Raw genomic sequence first — 18,771 nt, forward strand, 5'->3', positions numbered from 1 at the left:
TACCTAATATGGTTAACATATATATGACAATTAATGATTATGAATAATACATACCCCCTCCGGATTTGAATATATGATGTTTTAGTTTTTTTTTCTTGTATATAAATGTATGATGTTCTACTTTTCATTAATGCATTTTGCTTTTAAAATAAAATGTAAAAAATTTAAGTGGTTGAATTTTATTGGGATTCAAATAAATCTTTAAACTAACTAAAAGTAAAACCAAAAAGTATTTGATATAAGTAAGTATTTAATTTCTCTTAATATGTGTGCACAACCTTAAACATCATATATTCAAATCCGGAGGGAGTATTTGATAACAATTTTTCTAACCTCTCTCTTTTTTGTTTAATTTTATACTATTAAAAAAATTAAACAATCACATTAAGCATATAATAAAAAATTTAGATTTTTTCTTATATGTTATATTTTGAATTTTTAAAAACAACTATAAATTACTAAAAATGGTAAAAATCCCACATTGAAAATTTTGTGATCAATGGTTTAACTTTTTTTTTGTTCAAGCAAGATACAAATGATGATCATATATCGTAGGGGTGGGCGTTCGGATACACGTTCGGGTTCGTATCGGGTATTTCAGTATAAAAGTATAAAACTCGTTCGGATATTTCTACACTTCGAGCCGGGTTCGGGTATTTTATGTTCGGGTTTGGATATTTTGTGTCAGGTTCGGATATTTAAATTTGAAGAAAAAATAAATATATGATTCATTTTTTAAGTTTTTTGTATTTAAATATATTTTAACTGGTTTTCTATTTTTTTTTAAATTAAACTATTAATAGGTTTGGAGATAAAACTTTAAAAATAGAAAGACACTAATTTAGCTGTTGTTTTGAAATTTTAGATGCAACTTTTGTTAATGCAAGAAACAAGAGCTTGATATATATATTTAAGTGAGTGGCAAATAATTTTGTCCATAATTATATGTATATTATCTAATTTTGAGCAATAAGCATCATTAATATAAATATTTTGAATATAGGGTTAAGTATACTTATGTTTGGTTATCTTCGGATCTTCATTTGGGTTCTGATATTACCCGTTTAGATTCAAATATTACCCGAACTGGTGAAATAAGTAATTTGTTTTTTTGGTCTAGAATTATATGATTTTTAGACCGAGCTGGTGAATAGGGCTAGGTTCGCGGGTCAACCCGCCCCGCATGACCCGCCGACCCGCGGATCGACTCTATTTTTTAAACTCAAAATTCCGACCCGCATAACCCGCAAAAGAAAAATTGTAAACCCGCACCCGCCCCGCTAAGATTGCGGGTAACCCGTGGGGCCCGCAGATAATATTAAATTTAATAAATAATTATTTTTTTATCAATTAATTACTTTTTATAATAAATATTATACATTTATAATTTAAATTATATAATTTTCATTAATTTATATATTTTTTACATATTTTTATTTTTATTTTTATTTATTTTAAAAAAAATTAGAAAAAATAATATTTTTTTTATTTTGCGGTTCGGCGGATACCCGCGACTCAAATTTGGTTGATCCGCACCCGCCCCGCTAAAAATCGACTCAACCCGCACCCGCACCCGCATGCTGAAATTTGTAAATCGATCGACCCGCACCGGGCCCGCGGCGGGTCAAACGGGGCGGGACCCGCGGGTAATGACCCAAATTCCCAGCTCTACTGGTGAATATATACTAGACAGACATTTATATTTCGAGTCTGCACTTATATATTCTATAAGAGCTTGATATATTAGATTTGAACACTAATCTGTTAATATAGTTTGCCGGTGATTTTTTTCAAAATTTTGATTCTTAGATATGTATCTGGAATGAAACTAATTTTTAGAGATGTCCATTTTTTTTTTAAATTGACAGTTATTTAATTCACTGAATTCATAGAAGAAGTTAAAAAAAGAAACTTAACTCATATCAATAAAACAAAGAGGAGAATGAAAGCACGATTTTATAGAAGTAAAAAATGAATTCACTTATGGAGAGTCAATAGTAAACAAATCGAGAGCAGAAAACCTAATCCCCTTTCGTCGTTATACAATCGATGTTGCGTATTTGGTTTTGGTGATTTGTGTCAGCCGCAAAACTTAATTTTTTTTTTTGCATATGAAGTTTTAAAAATAATTAAAATGAGATGTAAAACGTTAACTCTTCAACAACGATAATATATTTAAGAGACCAACATTTGTATTCGTCATTTTATAATCGATAAAGATTGTAGTGTTGCAAAATGTTAAAACCTTTTAATAAACAAACATTATTATAAAAACTCACTCCGCGCATGCGCGCAAGTTATCATCTAGTTCTAAGTATCACATTAACTAGTCAAGTTTCAGCATAGCGATAGAGCAGAAAACACCATTTTATAGCAAAGGTTTAGCTGTGTTCTCAATCATAAAAATTCAGTTACCAAACAAAATACATAGATCTGGTAAGAAAATTCTGTAGGAGTACAAGATTTATGTTATGGCATTCCACATGTTATGACAGAAAATTAATTTTAATCAAGTGTATTTCGTAGTTTAAATTTCACTATTTGGCGGTGTGATCGATCAAAGTTTCAATATCGTTGGAAAATATTTTTATTTGCATTATTAAATAAGGATCCCTACATCTTTAAAGTTTGAACATAAGAAAACTGTGTCAACTCTAAGTCCGAGTGTTTTCGTGTTAGCTACTTAACTACCCTTCATGCCTCTCGCTTTTGTGAGTGCTCTCTGACAAGATTAGTTTTCTACCTTTTGGTATTTTCCTAGTTTCATTTGGATTAGCGAACATAGAAGAATGAAACTTTTCGGTGGATCATATTCTTCATCGTCTCTTCATCATTACGTGTAAACCATTCCAACTTGAAGTTATCTCTTTATACTATATATATATATATATATGAGTTGAGAAGGGTCTTTGAAGTAGTTAATTTTATTGTTGATTTCTTGAGCAACAAGAAACTAAACGCTAAGTGTTTCTCAAATTATCCACAAAGAAGGAGCTTATGTTCCTTCATGAAGAGAACCAGTGAATGATTTATCACTCTGTTCTTATATTCTCTTCTTCTTCCTGTTCCTTTGTTATAAAACTAGGTGTTTTCCTATACCATGTACAGCAAAAAAAAAAAATTAAATTTAAATTATATTTAAAAATATTTTTTTTCTTAATATTTTAGATTTTATTAATTTTATACCAATGAATAATTTGATTTATATAAAATTATATTTCAGATAGATTTTCATTTATTTTTATATTAAATTAACCTGTATAAATAAAAATATTTATAATTTTTTATAATTATAAAAATATAAAACTAAACAGAATTTCTAAAATTGGTAGATATCAAAAAGAAAAAAATTTAATATTACGATTAAAAATTTATAATTTTTAGAAAGACTGTATAAAATTTGGAAACTCTTGTTTAATAATAAAAATTATATGATTATAAATATATACTTAAATAATATTTTGAAATTTGTTAAATATTTATATTTATATTTATATTATTATATTATTTAATGACATATTTGAATACTATTTATTTACTATTATGACATCCTATCTGTCTAGTGGCTAATTGATTGAATTGGTCGTATTTATTTTAATGATGATTTATGATTTATTACCATATTATATATAAAATTTTACCAAAAATATAAATCTACGTTAAATGTAATTGTTGTCATATTTATCATAAGTCATGTCATCAATTTTAGCATTTCATGTTTTTTCTTAGTGAAATTGATTGTAAAAATAACATGTATCAAATCACGTTTCAAATCATTTCTAGGAGATATAAAAGTAACATTTTTTTCAGGTTTCAGTATTTCTTCTCAGGAGATTCATAGCTAGTGACATTGCAGTTCACATATGATAACCCGTGCTTGATGATTTATTGATTCCTTCGTAATGAAGATAGCACAATGTTTGATGTTGACACTGTTGAACGCCTCCTCATGAGTACTATTTTTTTAGAGATGCTTTTTTTTCGTGGTCACCTTTGAAGTATTTAAATCAAGATTAGTGCTTCAGTTTGAATCTCATCATCGTTCTCTAAACCATTCATATAAAAAATATTTTATTATTTTTACTAATGATTTAATCTTGATATATTAAAACAAAAGATTTTGCCTTATAATCTTGTCGAGAAAGTCAATCACTGTTCAATATACCAATATCAAACTTTTAAACGTGAAATCATTTTAATATTAACCGACTCAGATTATTTTTATAAGAAAATATATAAAAAATCATATCGTGAGTGTTGATAATTCGTTATTCATAAATCAATGCCCCCCTCCATGCTCTCTCTTGTCTGAAAAAAATGAAGTAACTAAAAAGAGAGAACATGGACTTGAAAAAGTCAATGGAGAAGCAAAACGACGTGGTGGTAAGACTAGCAAAGCATGTCATAGCTACCGTCGCTGCCGGTTACAACCTTGTCTTCTCACCAACCCCAGTCAACGTTTTGCTCAGCATCATTGCAGCCGGTTCTAGTTCCGTCTCAAAAGAACAGATCCTCTCATTCCTCAACTCACCGTCAACAGATCACCTCAACGGGATCTTGTCCGAGATTGTATCCGTTGCCCTCGCTGATGGAGGTGAGACAAGTGCTTTGCGCTTATCAGCGGCTAATGGTGTATGGATCGACAAGTCCATCTCCTTGAAACCTTCCTTTAAAGTGATTTTGGAGAACTCCTACAAGGCTACGTGCAGGGAGGTTGACTTTGCATCCAAGGTATGTTCTTGACAACTCAGATCTAATTAGTATTAGTGGATATCTTATTATTTTTCAAACCGAACCGACTAACCAAGTTAAATTTCCTAAAACCGAATCAGACAAACTGACTTCCGAACGAGCCGACCTCGAATTCATTAATCTTTAATATGTTTTGAAATGTCACGAGGTTGCAGCGTTTCCATCTATTCTGAACGTTTTGGTCCTTTTGGATTAGAGATCCTATGTAACTCTTTAGTTGCCAATCTTTTGCATTTGTTACACAAACTAAAAGAGGTAGCACCAATAGTGGGAAAAGGTCTTAGATTTATTTCAGTCCGGGGCAAAAATAAAAAATAAAAGGGAATTTGTACTCCCTACACACAGTTTCCCTCCTATTTGCACTCTATACCCTATTTCCCTCCAATTTTCTTTCCCCATTATTACCATTTTCCCTCAATTCAATGGTATTCCACTCTTCTTAGGATATTGAGCTAATTTGCTCAAAATAAAATCTATTAACAAAATATAATAAAAATGGGGTATTCCTAAAAACCTAAAATATTACACTGAAGTTAGTGCATGTAGTAGCCAGTAGCGGCCCTGAGCTTCCGGCCTTCGCTTTTTAAAGTTATTTTTCAGCCAATTTCGTACAAAACTTTTTAGCTAGTCTAGTGGTTAACGTAATTATTTTGGAATGCAAGGTGACGAGTTCCGTTGACATCAATACCATTTTCTTCGTACACATAAATTTTAATATATATATATATGTCATTTACTAACGATGGATTAATTAATATTTCTACTTATGAATGGGCCTTTATCTTTACAACTTGCTTCCGGTCTGTAAATATTCAAGGCCGGCACTGGTAGTAGCCTCACCATTGGGTACGGACTTTTGTCTTAAAAGACGTCTTATTTGGTGAGATATTTTAGGACTACCAGTGCAATTTCCTCCATATGTTTATTACATTGAACTGTTGAATGGTTGATATATAGGAATAATCAAAAGTTTTATGCGTATTTTGAAGCCTGCTGAAGTGATTGACGAGGTGAATACATGGGCGGGAATCCACACCAATGGACTCATAGAGCAGATTCTTTCTCACGGTTTTACCGAGACTATCCGCGAAAGCACACTCATATTTGCAAATGCAGTGTACTTCAAAGGAGCATGGAGAGAAAAATTTGATACAAAATTGACAAAAGACAGGGATTTTCACCTTCTTAATGGCACCTCTGTGAAGGTCCCCTTCATGACCAATACCTAATGGAGTACGATGATTTCCAAGTTTTGCGCCTTCCTTACGTAGAAGATCAACGTCAATTCTCCATGTACTTTTATCTTCCTTATGACAAAGACGGTTTACCTGCTCTGGTTGAGAGAATAGGCTCCGAGCCAGGATTTCTTGATAAACATATACCAAACCACCAAACAGGAGTATGTGTTTGCAGAATCCCAAAGTTTGAAGCTTCAGATGTTTTGAAGGATATATGGGGTTGACTTCACCCTTTAGTACTTGTGGAGGTGGTCTAACTGAGATGGTTGATTCACCTACCATCGGTGAGAACCTATACGTCTCAAGCGTTCTTCATAAAGCTTTCATTGAGGTGGATGAAGAGGGTACTGAATCTGCAGCCGTTTCTGTTGCCGCCACAAGGTACCTGTGTTCGAGCGACGATCCCTTCATAGCTGACCATCCATTTCTATTCACGGTGAGAGAAGACAGAGTGGAGTGATTTTGTTCATGGGTCAAGTTCTTGATCCTTCAAAACATTGATTGAATTTGCTGGTGGGTGGGAGAAAACATTTACCAATGTGTACGTTTGTTTTGTCTATTTCTTGTTGGTTTGGTGGAATTGGCTTTGTAAAGCTAGCCACTTACCATGTTGGTTGTTTCTTTACTGCTTTGTGTCTAATAATAATGTTGCTCTTGACTTATGATTGGTAAACTTTTTTTTTTATGAATAGAATGTAAAATTAATTCAAACCCAAAAAAAAAAACCATTTTCTGTACAACATTGAGCTAGAGTTTTTTAATTGAAATCAAAATAGTGGCTAAATACTTCTTTTAGGGATGAGCTATGTATCGTGTACCAAACCAGATGATGACGCCAGGATCATAGCTGTAGTCCCCTGTTTTCCATGGTAGACGTTTTATTGTAGTTACAGTCCCAAAACTCATTTTCTTACACGCTGTAATGTCGTCTAACACCTCAAAAGATTTTGTTGGTTTCTATCAATACTTTATGGAAAACTTGCAGAGCTACAAAGAATTTTGTGATCCATCAATTCATTCTATTTCATTATACCATCTCAGTTGAGAATGCACCGACACGTGAAAAACTAATCATGTGTTAAACGTGTGGTGAAGACTGAAGAATGTAGAAGAATAAGGGGATTCTCGTACGAGACAAGGTTCCTCTCAAGAAAGCCTACACTCTATCTTAGAGACAATCCAAAAATCTGAAGTTAATGTGTAATCCTGAAGTCAGAGAAAAAAAAATCTTAGGCATATCCTTTCTTCTAGTTATTCAGTATTGGATATATATACATAATACATCTATTGGGTATGAAGTAATAGAAGATGCTTGATCGACACAGTTTCTACTGTTGTCCTCAAAGACCAAAACTACAGGTATAAATCATATAAGTTAATCGTCTATAAGTTAATAATCATAAAATTTATACAATTCAAAGTTGAACCTGTGTAAATATGACATAATTTGATAACAAAATAAAATAATAATATTATTAAAAATTTAGATAAATATATTATCTCATTTAAATTATAAATTAATAGTTAAATACCTAAATTATACAGTTTTATATAAATATATGATCTTCGAACCAGGATTTCTTGATAACCATATTCCAAACTACCAACAGAATTGGGTGCTTTGAGAATTCCCAATAAGTTATTTTTATATTTAAAGCTTTAGAAGTTTTGAAGGAAACGGGCTTAACTTCACCGTTTAGTCCTATGGGAGGTGATCTAAACTGAGATGGTTGATTCGCCTATCATTTGTGAGGAATTGTATGTCTCAGTTATCTTTTATATATCTATTATTATAAAGTAGTATTTTGATCTCTCCTCTTTGCGCCACATAGGATTCCACAGCCCTCCACGTCATCAGGTAGATAGGGGCATTTCTCGCCACCTGTCCCATGATGTCGAAACACACCGTTTCATTTAAACGCGTATTGTTATGGGCTTTTTCGCATAATGCGTGTTGGGCTATGAATTTTGCCCATGTATCCGGCCTGGGAAGATGGTCTTCCCCGTCTAACCCTAATTTCACAATCGAGGATTTGCAGGGAGTCTTTCCCTTCATGCGGCGGGACGCATGACGTCTGAGCTTCCTTTCCCTGACTAAAACGGACGGAGTTGTTCGTGTTTATTCCAATTAATTCCATCGCCCACTATGAGTCTTCAATGCGTCGTTCGTATCTCCGAGGTGGTGTGTAATCTGTATAAATATGTGAGTATTTCTCATCTTGAAGATCGTCTCTCTCTTCGTGTGACGGCTATCGGTGACGCCTAAGCTTCTTTCTTTTTGTGGTGACTACGGAACTGGATAGGTAATTGTCATTCCGTTTTTGCTACTCTTGACTGTCCATATATTGTCTACGGAATCTGTGGGACTAACCGAAACAGTGTCATGGTTAATACCATTTCGTTTTTCTTGCAGGATGTGTACGGTGGAAACAGTAACAATGACTAACCGAAACAGTGTCATGGTTAAGACCACCAACACCACTCTTCAGTATCCCTACCTGGTAAATATCGGATCATCGCTCTCCATAATAACTTTTTTTTTTAAATTGAGTCCATGATTTGGATTTTTTTTATCTTATGGCATCAGGAACGATCTGACAGTAGCATGTACTCTTTGTGATCAAATCGTATAGCGAAAGATTCAAAGGAATACAACAAGAAAGATTTTTTCTCTAATACCTACAGCAACGCGAAGCTCTTTGTGATCAAATCGTATAGCGAAGATGATATCACTACAAGAAAACACAGTTTTAGCAAGGAAATTTAACGATGAAAACTAATCCTCGTGAAATTACGTTGACTTAACGATGAAATTGCGAGGAAATAAAGTTTCCTCGTAACGGCCTTGTAAAATACCGAGTAATGCGTTTCCTCGTAAAATCGTCGTAAGTTGACGTGGTTTTTCCGAGAAAAATGTGTTTCGTCGCAAATTCGTCGTAAAATTAGCATGATTTTTACGAGGAAATAACTTACGAGGAAAGAACGAGAAATCGACCAACTTAACACGTTTTTTTTGCCACCAACCTAATATTTCGTCGTAAATTCGTAGCAAAATTCAACTACCAGATTCGAAAATTTTCTATAAATATGGAGGTTTGAACATAATTTTAAGCACACCAACAAGAAAAAAAAACGTGAAAAAAATGTCGGGCTTGGGAAATATTTTCGAGTTGCGGAGGTGGATGTATATGCATAGAGATGCTAACGGGAGAGTGACGAAAGAATATCTTGCTGGGTTGGAGCGTTTTATGCATCAAGCAGATTCTACACCGCTCGCCCAAGAAAGCGGTAAAATATTCTGTCCTTGTAGAAAATGTAACAATTCAAAGTTGGCAAATCGTGAAAATGTTTGGAAGCATTTAGTAAATAGAGGTTTCACGCCAAATTATTATATCTGGTTTCAACATGGAGAAGGTTATAGTTATGATCAGAATGAAGCTAGTAGTAGTAATAGCAACTTTCAAGAAGAACCGGTTGATCATCAATTGCATAATGCACATAGTTACCATCAGGAGGATCAGGCAATGGTAGATTATGATAGGGTTCATGATATGGTAACTGATGCATTCGTAGCTCATGATGATGAAGATGAAGAACCTAACATAGATTCAAAAAAGTTTTATGAAATGTTAGATGCGGCAAATCAACCACTTTACAGTGGTTGTAGAGAAGGTCTCTCTAAATTGTCATTGGCTGCTAGAATGATGAATATTAAAACTGATCACAATCTACCTGAAAGTTGCATGAACGAATGGGCAGATTTATTTAAAGAGTATTTGCCGGAAGACAATGAGTCTGCTGATTCTTATTATGAGATTCAGAAACTGGTTTATAGTCTTGGGTTGCCTTCGGAGATGATAGATGTTTGCATCGACAACTGCATGATCTACTGGGGAGATGATGAGAAGTTGGAAGAATGTCGATTCTGCAAGAAACCACGATTCAAGCCGCAAGGAAGGGGACGTAATAGGGTACCGTACCAAAGGATGTGGTACCTACCAATTACAGATAGATTGAAAAGATTGTACCAATCGGAGCAGACTGCTGGAAAGATGAGGTGGCATGCCGAGCATACTCAGACGGATGGTGAGATGACTCATCCATCAGATGCAAGAGCCTGGAAACATTTTAACAAAGTACATCCGAATTTCGCTAGCAATAGCCGGAATGTGTACCTCGGATTATGCACAGATGGATTTAGTCCATTTGGAATGTCAGGGAGACAATATTCATTGTGGCCAGTCTTTCTTACGCCATACAACCTGCCACCGGAGATGTGCATGCAACGGGAGTTTTTATTCTTGACCATATTAATACCCGGTCCGAAGCATCCAAAAGGTCACTTGATGTTTTCCTACAACCACTGATAAAATAGTTGAAGGATTTGTGGTCAACAGGGGTGAGGACGTATGACTGCTCAACGAAGAAGAATTTTACGATGCGAGCTATGCTTTTGTGGACCATAAGTGACTTTCCTACCTATGGGATGTTGTCTGGATGGACTACACATGGGAGATTAGCTTGTCCATATTGTAATGGAACGACAGATGCATTTCAACTGAAGAATGGTAGAAAGACAAGTTGGTTCGATTGTCACCGTCGATTTCTTCCAGTTGGCCATCCGTACCGAAGAAACAAGAATTTGTTTAGGCACAAAAAGGTTGTGAGAGACACTCCTCCTCCATATCTAACTGGAGAACAAATTGAAGCGCAAATCGACTACTACGGAGCTAACGAAACAGTTCGTTGGGGTGGTAATTGGCATGTCCCTCGTAATATGCCTGATTCTTACGGTGTTCATCACAACTGGCACAAGAAGAGTATATTTTGGGAGTTACCATATTGGAAGGATCTTCTTCTGCGCCACAACCTTGATGTGATGCATATAGAGAAGAATTTCTTTGAGAACATCATGAATACAATATTGAATGTCCCAGGGAAGACAAAAGACAACATAAAATCGAGGTTGGACTTGCCGGATATTTGCTCAAGAAGTGAGTTACATATAAAAAGCAATGGCCAAGTTTCCGTTCCAATTTTTAGATTGTCTTCAGAAAAAAAGTCGGTTTTGTTCAATTGGGTGGCATCAGAAGTGAAGTTCCCTGATGGGTATGTTTCAAATCTTTCAAGATGTGTTGAAAAGGGTCAAAAGTTCTCCGGGATGAAGAGTCATGATTGTCATGTCTTTATGCAACGACTTCTGCCATTTGCATTTGCGGAGCTACTTCCAACAAACGTACATGAAGCACTTGCAGGTAGTTTACAATAGGACAATAATATTAAATTGGTTTAGTTTACAATAATAGTATTTGACTAACAATGTGTTTAATTGTTTTTGGAATAGGCATTGGAGCATTTTTCAGGGATTTGAGCACACGCACTCTTAAAGAAGAAGTCGTAGAACAGCTTCAGGAGAACATTCCTATCTTATTGTGCAACTTGGAGAAGATATTTCCTCCAGGCTTTTTTGACGTGATGGAGCATCTAGCTATCCACCTCCCATATGAGGCATTGCTTCGTGGACCGGTACATTACGGATGGATGTATCAGTACGAGCGAGCCATGAAATATTTGAAGGGAAAAGCAAAGAACCTCGCCAAAGTTGAAGGTTCTATAATTGCTGGAAGTTTGACAGAAGAAGTTTCTCACTTCACATCGTACTACTTTGCGTCAAAAGTACGTACCCGAAGAAGAGCTCCAAGAAGATATGATGATGGTGGCGTTGCGCCCACATATGCAGTTGTTGGTGTTCCAGAAATCTTTAGCCAGATTGGACGACTTGGTGGGAAATCAAAACAGGTTTGGTGGTCGAGTGAAGAAGACGCTCATAGTGCACACACCTATATTCTACTCAATTGCGAGGATCCATTGATGCGTTATTTTGAAAGGTAACTTAAATTGAGTATACATTATATAATTGAGAGAGATTAATTCATGTAAAATGTGATTTTACAGCATGTTTGTTTCACAAGTCGAAGAAACATTTCCTGGTATATCCACAAGTGACGTAGACAAAAGAAAAGATCAACACTTTGTTAAGTGGTTGAAGAATCAGGTATTAATCAAATACTTTTAAAATTTTCATACATGAATGATTTGTATTTCAACGTTCTTTTTATTTTTAAATAGGTTGATTATGACGACGATGCAGATTATCCTAAGTGGTTACACGAAGTAATTCAATCTCCACTTGTAAAGGTCACCACATCACAGATGTATTTCACACGAGGCTATACTTTTCACACATATGAGTATGGTAAACAGCGGGCAACCAGTAACTATGGAATTTGTGTGAAAGGAGAAACAGATTTCTACGGAATCTTGACGGAGATTATTGAAGTCGAATTCCCAGGGATATTGAAGCTAAAATGCGTCCTCTTCAAGTGTGAATGGTTCGACCCCGTCGTCAATAGAGGTGTTCGGTTGAACAAATTCGGTGTTGTAGATGTCAACGGTGGCCGGAGGTACAACAAATTCGAGCCCTTCATCTTAGCTTCACAAGCAGACCAAGTTAGCTTCCTTCCATACCCTCGGATGAGAGAGTCGGGTATAAATTGGTTAGCCGTGATCAAAGTTACACCTCGAGGACGAATCATCATAGGAGAAGAACCACCATTGCAAGAAGAACAAATAAATGAAGTTCATGAACCTGAACAAGAAATTGATGACATCCTTCTCATTGATCCGCATAATCACGAGTATGAAGATCTTACCGAAGATCCCACGGAGGAAGCTGTTGAAGACGAGTTTCATGAAAATGATGATGTTTCAAGTGATGACGAGAATGTCGATGAATCCGATTAATGTATTTGATATTTGTATGAGTTTGATTTATTATATATAATTAAAGATAATGGGAGTTTATTTATAAATAAGATATCGACATTAATTATAAGTAAATGAATTGTGTTTTTATAATTTTCGGTTTGGATTAGAATGAATTGCTTGAGGTTAAAGGATAGAAGTGTTTGATATATGAAGTAGAAGATAAAGAAGATGTGGTTTGGGGTTTGGCGTTTCGTTTTAGGGGTTTAGAGACAGTCGTCGTACTTTCCACGTTACCTCACGGGAATTTTACGACGATTTATAATACATTACCTCGCATATTCCACGGTAACAGTAAACGTCGTAACAGCCTCGTTAACTTACGTGGAATAAGAGACGCTTTATAATTAAAAAAGCGGACCTCGCTTATTCCACGTAAGACCAAAACGTCGTAAGAGCCTCGTGAACTTACGTGGAATGAGCGAGGTTCGCTTTTTTATTTTACTTTTCGTCGTTAATTCGTCGGTAAATATAAACCCTAAACTAAAATGAAACCCAAATCCCTAAACCCCAAATGTGCAAACCCTAAAAAAAATTATTTTCTATTTTATATAAACTTAAAAAAAAAAGAGAAAAAAGATATTGGAAACACATATGACGAGATACGTAAGATATTGGAAACACATATTAAACCTTTCATATTTGATACGTAAGATATTGTAAAATTGTTTTTCAACGTATTAAACCTTTCAAATTAAAAAAATATATATATTGAAGTTAAAGGGTTAGAAATATATGAAGTATAAGATAAGAAATATAAGAAAGATAGGGTTTGAGGTTTGGAGATAAGAAAGATAGGGTTTGAGGTTTGGGGTTTAAGATTTTAGGGGTTAGCAAAAAAAGCCTCGCCATTTGCACGTAAAATCGATGATAAAAACAAAAATCGTCGCAAGAACGACGTAAAATAAAAGACGGGCCTCTGTATTTCCTCGCAAAAAAAAACACGGGCCTCTATATTTCCTCGTTAATTTGCGTGGGCCTTGCGACGAAACGAAAGACGGGCCTCTGTCTTTCCTCGTTATTTTGCGATTAATCTTCGACGAACCGTAATCCTATATATAGGCGAAACCGCATGCCCTCTTCATTTCCTCTCTATTTCCTCTCTACAGCCTCTCTATTTCCTCTCACCATGGTAAGTCTCTCATTCCTCTCTAAGTAGTTTAGGGAATTTAGATTAGGTGGTTAGTTTAGGGAATTTAGTTTACGAAATTAGTTTAGAAAATTTAGGTTTCGTAATTTTATTAATTACGTAGTTAATACTGTTCATAATTTTTTTTTTTACTCTTGACTTTAATTTAGAAATTTAAATTTTGCAGACTATTCGCAAGCACCAGCGTACTGCTCACTACTCGCAGATGTTCGGTCCACCGGGTAGTCGGTTAGACCCGCCTTCACTTCCCGGTTCTTCTTCAGCTCCCGGTTCTTCGGGTCAGCAGGAGACCGTCCCCGAGACTCAATCTTCTCAGAGAGTCTCGCCTTCTTCTACGGCATCGCCATCAGTTCCTCATGTGCCTCCTCCGATAGCTCCTCATCCGATGCCAGCTCCTCATGTGCCTCCTCAGATGCCCGCCAATCAGGTTCATGCTGATTTGATGGTGCCACCGAGTTGTCCTTACTCTCAGTACAATGTTGAGGATATTCTCGGTTTGCCAGGCAGAGAAGGCTTACCGATCATAGACCCCGACCGACCTGACGGAACTCTCTGGTATGTATGTTACATTAATTTTTTTAAATTCATTTGTGACTTTAATAAATATTTAAAACTTTAAATTTGTTTTTTTTTTTCAGGTTTGGGGTTGATAACTGCCTTGCAACAGAAGTAACCGAGACGATTAAAGGTTACTTCTCCATGGCACATCCCAACTGGAAATCCACTCCGATCTACATCAGAATGACGTGGTTCAAGATTTACGCTGTAAGTTTTTACAATTTATTCCTGATTTATATTTTTTTAAATTTTATTTTTCTAAACTAATTATTAATATTTTTTTTTTTGCAGCAAAAATTTAATTGGTCCATGGGGGTCACTGAGAAGGTGCGGAAAGAGTTTATCGACAAGGCGAAGAAACGTTTGTTGGACACGGTCTCCAACTGGAAGGGTGACTGGATCGTGAAGGGCTATGAGCGGGGCAAACCCTCAACCATCACCACGGACGTGTGGGATGGCCTCATCCGTTATTGGAGGGATCCTGATGCCATGAGAGTCGCCCAGTCTTGCTCCGCCTCCCGTAACTCGGTAGATGAGCACGGCCACAGGGCGATGCAACATAGTACGGGCCAAAAGCCACACGCCCGCGTCCGTTTGGAAATGGTACGTAATTTAAATATTTAACTTTTTGATTTTTATATATATATATATATATATATATATAATAAAAACTTTCTTAACTGTTTTTAGGCCAAGGAGTTGGGACGTTTACCGACTCTTATGGAACTTTTCGATCGGACCCACAAGAACAAGGCGGGCGGATTTGTAGATGAGAAGTCTGAGAAGATCTACAATGATGTGGCAGCTCGTATTGACGAGCGTGAGACCCAGCTGGCGCAGGAGTCCGCCGACGGATCACCCGTCGTCTTATCCACAATAGAAGTGGATAGAATTTACGAGGAGGTAAATTTTATATAAATTTTTTATTAATTCCATTTTACTTTAAAATTTAAATTTTAATATATATTTTATTGTTTTTTAAGGTCGCTCCTAGGAAAAAGGGACGTGTGTTGGGGATTGGTTCCGTCAACGATGTTCCGAGAGCGACTTCCTCTTATGGCCAGAGACGGGATGATGAAGTCTCTCAGCTGCGCGACGTGTTGGAGACGACACAACATCAGCTGACGTCGACACAAAACGAGTTGGCCTCGACAAAAACGTCGTTCACAGCTCGTATGAGTGGTCTCGAGAACTTCTTGGACGTCATAGCGGCCACAAATCCGGAATGGGAGGCCATGTTCAGGACCATGAAACAACAAAACCCCATTCCAGGCGAGACATCCGTGCAAGTCAACGAGGCAGATCTCTCGAGAAGGAGCGAGGAATTCTACGACGCGGCAATGCAGCATTAGTTTTTTTTTTTGTTATTGTATTTTAAAATTCAAAACTTATTTATATATTATATAATTTCATTTTGATTCGGCCAAAAAAAATTTTCTATTCGATTTAATTTAAATTAAAATTTTATTAATAAATTAAATAAATATAATTTTTATTTTATTTTTATTTATAAATTCAGTAAATAGAAAACAAAGTAATTTCGTCGCTAATTCCCGATGTATTAACGAGGAAAATTAACGACAAAATCTCGAGGAACTATTAACGAGGATTTTACGTGGATTCTATTTCGTATACTTTACGATTCAATTACGACGAAATATTTTCGTGTTCTTTACGTTTTTATTACGAAGAATATATTTAGAGGTTTTTGCGGGTCATTTACGACGAATCCTTTTCGAGTTTATTACGAGGAAGCACAACGACCGCGTTACGTGAAAAGCCCACGTGGTCTTTACGAGGAAAACTTAATTCTTCTTTACGAGGAAAATATAACCTCGCTAATGGACGAGGAAATGGCGACGAATCTTCTCTTACGACAAACGTATAACGACGAAACGCCTTTTATCGCCATTTCCTCGTAACTCTTCTTTTACGAGGAAATAACGACTATTTGGCCGTCGTTAAATTTGTGTTTTCTTGTAGTGTATTCACAAAAGCATCAAATATAACGTGTGGTCCAGTACCTCTAATGGCAACAAGAAGCTTAACGCTGCGTATAACGAAGCAGCTGGAGACAAGTCCTCCTGCCCTGTTTTTCTCATCTTCTCTGTAAGTGAAATATGGCAAAAGTTTGGTTGTTTTGATTTGGTTCCGATTTGAAAATAAATGAAATGATTTTTTTTTTGTAACAGGTAAACACAAGTGGGCAGTTTGTTGGTTTAGCGGAGATGGTATGACCAGTTGATTAGAACCAGATGGCGGAGTGCTGGCAGCAGGACAAGTGGGTTGGTTGCTTCCCTGTTAAGTGTCACATCGTTAAAGATAGGCCTGGGCATTTCGGGTATCGGTTCGGTTCGGTTCGGGTATTTTGGGTTTTGGGTAGTTCGGATAGGGGCTAGAGAATCCATTTAGTACTTGACCTATTTTCGGTTCGGTTCGGTTCGGATAGTTTCGGGTTCGGTTCGGTTCGGATAGTAAATGTGGGAACCGGAAAATATCCGGAAAAAGTTCGGTTCTCATTTGGATCCGGTTCGGGTTCGGATAGTTCGGGTAGTTCGGATAATTTGGATAAAATATCGGTTATTTAGGGTAAAATATCAAATAATTATGATGATTTAGATAAAAAAATTTGGATATTTAGGATTACTTTGGATATTTCGGATAAAACTATCTGGATAGTTTCGGATACTTTCGGGTAGTTTGGATACTTTATAATAATTTAGTTATCCTCAACTATTTTCAAATACTTTTAATAGAATTTTAAATTAAAAATATATATTTAGTGATGTTATATGTATATATAATTAATATTTTTATATATTCGGGTACCCGTTCGGTTCTCGGTTTGGTTCCGGTTCGGTTCGGTTATTTCGGATATAAAAATATAGGAACCGTTCGGGTATTTGAGGGTATTAGTCCGGTTCCGGTTTCGGATATTTCGGTTCGGTTCTTCGGTTCCGGTTATTTTGCCCAGGCCTAGTTAAAGATATCCCGAATAGTTCCTTGAGGCATATTATGCTTGAGAATAATGAGAACAAGCATGTTACTAATAGCCGTGATACACAGGAGGTCAGAGAGTCTTCTGGTTTCCTTTCTTAATTTCTCCCTCTGTCATGCGAAATAAATTAAATTTTAGTTTCTTTGGATTTTGAAATGGGCAGGTAAAGATAGAGCAAGGAGTCAAAGTAATCAAAATTTTTTAAGGAACATGTGAGCAAGACATGCATACTCAATGATTTTGTCTTCTATGAGAATTGTGAAAATATAATCAAAGACGGGAAAAAGAAACACCAGCTGTATAAAAGACAGGTAAAAACAACAAAAGTCATAGTGTGGTGCTCTTATCTAGATAAATATCTGATGGAGATTGTTTATCTTTTAGCAATCTTTTACTGCCAGTGACAAAAAGGCAACACCAAAAGACAAATCTAAGGAAACCAGTGTGATAGCAGAAGTGGCTGAAGAGATATCACAAAACGGTGTTGCAGAAGTTGCGAGCACATGCTGAATCGCATGCTGAGTGCAGCAGCAAGCTGCTTACTTTACTTTGGATGGTTTTTTTGTCCGTTTTCTCCACCAAATTTGCTCACTCTTTTCTTAGGAGTTTGGTTTTCTTTTGGTAGTTGGTTTTTGAAGTTGTAGAGGATATATGAGTAAAAATGATTTCGAAGGCTATATATATAATTCTTTTTCTTAAAAGTTCAATGCAAAAATATATTTTATGTATGTTTTTGTAATTTCATTCACAAAATTTCAATCAGAAAATAAAGGGCATTGTAATTGAGAAAAGAAAGAAAACAAATCAACCTTTGTGAGCTATTTGAACAAATAAATGTTGGAAACCAACTCTTGGTCGTCTCTCCGCCACTGGTGTATCCCATGAGCTTCCTTATAGTCTTCAGAAGCAGTCCGGTTTACAATCAGCTTAGCAGATGGGATGATGTGAACAGGCTCTTGCACATCCACTGTAAAATGCTTCAAAACAGTCAAAGAAATATGATATTATACATCAATTCGCTGAAACAAAATAAGTTAAAGGTTCACATATTGCTTGACAGACAAGTTATTTATCAAACCACTAGAGCATAAGAGACCAAAAAACTAACAACATAGTTTTCCACTACAAAAAGGGTCACCCACAATTGGCAAAGCCAAATTAATGACACTTTAAAAAACTTAAAACACAACACTGTTAACGGGACTATGAAATACAGCCGATCAATACCCGAACTTAACCCAATACTCCTA

The 18,771-nt window shown here is 35.8% G+C and overlaps 1 pseudogene; it reads left to right on the top strand.

Moving 5' to 3' along the window:
* The first annotated feature begins 3,333 nt into the window (after window positions 1-3,333).
* On the top strand, window positions 3,334-8,830 carry LOC106405104 (annotated as a pseudogene).
* Window positions 8,831-18,771: the final 9,941 nt, after the last annotated feature.

Source organism: Brassica napus, chromosome C1, assembly GCF_020379485.1.
Source record: "Brassica napus cultivar Da-Ae chromosome C1, Da-Ae, whole genome shotgun sequence".
Lineage (NCBI taxonomy): Eukaryota > Viridiplantae > Streptophyta > Magnoliopsida > Brassicales > Brassicaceae > Brassica > Brassica napus.